At 55.7% G+C, this 4,617-nt stretch overlaps 1 pseudogene; it reads right to left on the reverse strand.

The window, feature by feature from the left end:
• Positions 1-1,790: 1,790 nt before the first annotated feature.
• Positions 1,791-4,344, reverse strand: LOC116781367 (annotated as a pseudogene).
• Positions 4,345-4,617: the final 273 nt, after the last annotated feature.

Genomic DNA, 4,617 nt, shown 5'->3' on the forward strand with positions numbered 1-4,617 from the left:
TGCCAGGTGTCCAAGGGGTCAGTTCTGCTGCCCTCTCCTTCCTTCCCCACAATGGAAAACTCCCTCATTTTGTGTCACTCTGCCCCAGATGGCTCCGACCACCACCTCACCCACCAGTCCCAGAATCATGGAATGGTTTGGCTTGGGAGGGGCCTTCAAGAGCATCTCAGCACCCTCAGAGTCAAGAATTCCTTCCTACTATCTCCTCCAGCCCTTCCCTCGGTCCATGTGAAGCCACTGCCCCTTGTCCTGTCACTCCAGGCCTTTGTCCAAAGTCTCTCTCCATTTTTCTTGTTGGCTCCCTTCAGGCACTGGAAGGCCACAATTAGATCACCCCAGACCCTGCTCTTCTCTGGCCTGAACAACCCCAGTTTTCTCAGCCCTGAGATATTTCTGAACCTCCCAGAATCCAGGGGCCATTGGGACCCTGCAGAACCTCCCACATTCAAGTGCTCCTTGCGAAACTGCAGGCTCTCCTGGAACCCAAGGGTTCCTGGAACACTGCAGAGCTCACACAACCAAGGGGCCACTGTCCCACTGCAGCTCCTTCTGAAGCACAAGGGACCCTGGGACAATGGGAAATCTCTGAGAATCCAAAGGGCATTTTGGGACTGCAGGGCCTCATGGAACTAAAGGAACCTTTGGAGACTGGGGAAGCTCATGGAATCCAGGGGCCATTGTGACATGTGGGGCCTCCTGGAACCAAAGGAACCCTGAGAATTTCTGTGGGAACAAGTTAAGGCAGCAGCAGCTGCACTCAATCTGGATCCAAAAGGAGTGTTTTGGCCTTGACTGGTGTTTTCCATCCAGAGAGTGCTATTTGCCAAAGTGGAAACCACTTGGAACACTCTGCATGGCAGCCTGTGTTTTTCTCTGGTGGCTGAACACAGCCAGCACATGAGGGGAGGGGAATGTGTGGGATCAGGGCACTGCTTTGGGGCGATGCTGGGAATTCCGGTGAACTAAAAGACAAAGCCCAGGCGCTGTTTCCAAAGGAACCCCAATGAAAGGGGGACGCTGGAAAGATGGGCGGACAAGTCCCAAAATGGAACTTTGTATGTGCAGCCTCATTTTCTCCTTCAGCGCCCACAGGAGAGGGGGCAAAAAGTGGGGGTTGGGACCCCAAAACTGTTTGGGGGAAAAATTGTAGATTGAGGGGACAATGGGAAAGTGGGAGGAACAGGGAAAAGGGTGGAAAAGGAAGGATAGTCTGGCAGGTCCGACAGTCCCATGGGGGTCTTTGGGCACAAAGGGGCTAGGAAAGGGGGGGGCAGGCCTTGAGCTTTCAACTTCCTGTGGGCTGCTGGGGGCTGCTGGATCCAATCTCAGCCTTCAATTATGCCAACAGAATCAATTTAGAGGAATTAGAGATGTGCGACTGAAAAACTTCTGTCACCCAAGTTTTAACGATGGCAAAACAGATCTATTGATAGAAAGGAATTTATTTAGGGTTACAAATGATCAGACAAAAGATCTTCATCAGAATTATTTATTGCACAATAGACACACTAAAACTACCAGGAATACAGGATAAGATAGGACAGTGCTCTACACTAAAGCAATTGTTGAAGCCAATTGTTGAAGCTGGCACAAAAGCAATAATTCTTAAGTAGAGATGGATGGACCTCCCTGAGACCAACGCTGGTGGGGAGATCTCTGCTCTAAACTTCCAGGACTGACACCCCAAGAAGGGTTGTGTTGGAAGAACCTGCCCCTGGGAAAGGGGACTGGCCCTTTGTGGTAGAAAGGGATGGACTGACAGTCACTAGACTCCAGGGGTTGCCTCACCATCAGGGGCAACCTGATGGTGAGGGGTGGAAGCAGCAACCGAAGCTCTTCCCGCAGGCAAGGCACTCATAGGGTTCCCCCTATTGGTGGGTCCGTTGGTGTTTGGTCAAGGTAGAGCTGTGGGTGAAGCTCTTCCCACACTCCCCACATTTGTAGGGCCTCTCCCCAGCGTGGAAGCGCTGGTGGGTGACGAGGTTGGAGTTCTGGTTAAAGCCCTTCCCACAGTCGGTGCAGTGGAAGGTCTACTCCCCTGTATGTGTCTGCTTGTGCTTCAGAAGATATGAGCTGGTCTGAAACCTCTTCCCACAATCCAAGCACTTGTAGGGTCTTTCCCCACTGTGGATGCGCTGGTGGACACGGAGGGTGGAGCTCTCCCTGAAGCTCTTCCCACATTCCCCACATGTGTAGGGCCGTTCCCCAGTGTGGATGCGCTGGTGACTGCGGAGGTTGGAGCTGTCACTGAAGCTCTTCCCACATACCCTACACGTGTAGGGCCGTTCCCCAGTGTGGATGTGCTGGTGGCTGAGGAGGTGGGTGCTCTGCCTGAAGCTCTTCCCACATTCCAAGCACCTGAAGGGCTTATCCCTGCTGGGAGGCTGATCAAGGACCAACAGGTCAGATCTCCCCCTCAAGCTCCGGCTGCCTTCCCAGCACAGGCTGGCTCTTTCCTCCTCAGAGCATCCTGGGTTGGTTTTGGAGCCCCTCCTGCGGGGGGATCTCCAGTCCTTTTCCTCCCCGCTGCCTTCCTGCGCCGGGGAGCCCTTCAAAACGGCCTCTCCCACCAGGGTCTCAAGGGGGGATTTGTCCTCCGGGCTCTCCGTCCTCACCTCGGGGCCTGGGGCAGGAAGCAAGAAGGACAGGGAGGGGATTTGCCTCCGGCCCACAGGGAAGGCCAAGGACATCCCCCCAACTCCGGCCCCGGCAGGACAGCGGCCGCAGCAGGGTTGTCCTGCAGCCGGGGCCATGCTCGGCTGCCAGAGCCAGCACAACACCCGCCCAAAAGGACACTGACTTCCTCCTCACCTGCCTGGGGGGCCCAAGGCATCTTCCTCTTCCTCGCAGTCTTTTCTGCCATCCCCCCAAGCTTTGGGAAGGAAAAATCCTGATGGGGGGAAAACAAGGGCTGAGCACGTTGGCTTGGGGGTTCCTCCTGCCCAAGTCCATCTCTAGAACTCCCCGGGCATCCTGTGTCCATAAAACCCACCAAAACACCAAGATTCAGCCCAGAAAAACCCAAACCATCCAGATTCAAGCAAAAAAGCCCTCAGAAATAGCAAGAAGTCCACCACCTTCCAAAAGCTGAAATTCAGCCAAACAATACTCCAAAATATGAGGATTACTCAAAAAATATCTCCCAGGAGTTCCCTCTCTCTGGTCTCTCCCCTCTGGGGTTCAGAGGGTCTCCCCTGTCTGTCATGCTGGGGGTCCCACTTAGGGATTCCCCCACAGGCAGGGGGACACCAGAGGCTCTGGGTTCAGTCTGACCAGGGGCAATTTGGCACCAACAGCACAACCACTGGCTCAGCACAGGGGGCCTGAGCTCCCCCCTCTCCCAGCCTCCACCGCCCTCCAAGGATCAAGTCATGGGGACAACAAGGCACCCCCACTGCACATCCACTCCCACTCTCCCTCGTCCCCCTAGCCCCCCTCTCCCACCGCTTTCCCGGGCTGTTCTCCAGTATGGATGTGCTTGTGCTGGATCAGGTGAGAGCTTCGGCTAAAGCTCTTCCCACACTCCCCACACTTGTAGGGCCTCTCCCCAGTGTGGATGCGCTGGTGGGTGACAAGGTTGGAGTTCCGCTTGAATCCCTTCCCGCAGTCGGTGCAGCGGAAGGGCCTCTCATCCGTGTGCGTCTGCTCATGCAGGAGGAGATTTGAGCTGGTCCGAAACCTCTTCCCACATTTCAAGCACTTGTAGGGCCGTTCCCCAGTGTGGATGCGACGGTGGGTGCAGAGATTGGAGTTACGGCTGAAGCTCTTCCCACATTCCCCACACGTGTAGGGACGTTCGCCAGTGTGGATGTGCTGGTGGTGGAGGAGGTTGGTGCTGTTCCTGAAGTTCTTCCCACATTCCAAGCACCTGAAGGGTTTCTCCCTGCTGGGAGGCTGCTCAAGGACCACCAGGTTGGAGCTCCCCCTCAAGCTCCAGCCACCTTCCCAGCACAGGCTGGCTCTTTCCTCCTCAGAGCACCCTGGGATGGCTTTGGAGCCCCTCCTGTGGGGGGATCTCCGGCCCTTTTCCTCCCCGCTGCCTTCCTGCGCCGTGGAGCCCTTCAAAACGGTCTCTCCCACCAGGCTCTGCCAGGGGGATTTGTCCTCCGAGCTCTCCGTCCTCAGCTCGGGGTCTGGGGCAGGAAGCAAGAAGGACAGGGAGGGGATTTGCCTCCAGTCCACAGGGAAGGACAAGGACATCCCCCCAACTCCGGCCCCTGCAGGACGGCGGTGGCAGCGGGGTTGTCCTGCAGCCAGAGCCAGCACAACACCAGCCCAAAGGGACACTGACTTCCTCCTCACCTGCCTGGGGGGCCCAAGGCATCTTTATCTTCCTTGCAGCCTCCTCCTCCATCTGCCCAAGCTTTGGGAAGGACAAATCCTGATGGGGGGGGAAAACAAGGGTTGAGCGTGTTGGTTTGGGGGTTCCTTCTGCCCAAGTCCATCTCTAGAACTCACCAGGCATCCTGTGACCATAAAAACCTCCAAAACACCAAGATTCAGCCCAGAAAAGCACAAACCACCCAGATACAGGCAAAAAAATCCCTCAGAAATTGTAAGAAGATCCTCATCCTCCCAAACCGCACAAAGCTGAAATTCAGCTGAAAAATACTCCAA

This window comes from Chiroxiphia lanceolata (genome assembly GCF_009829145.1).
Source record: "Chiroxiphia lanceolata isolate bChiLan1 chromosome W unlocalized genomic scaffold, bChiLan1.pri scaffold_44_arrow_ctg1, whole genome shotgun sequence".
NCBI lineage: Eukaryota > Metazoa > Chordata > Aves > Passeriformes > Pipridae > Chiroxiphia > Chiroxiphia lanceolata.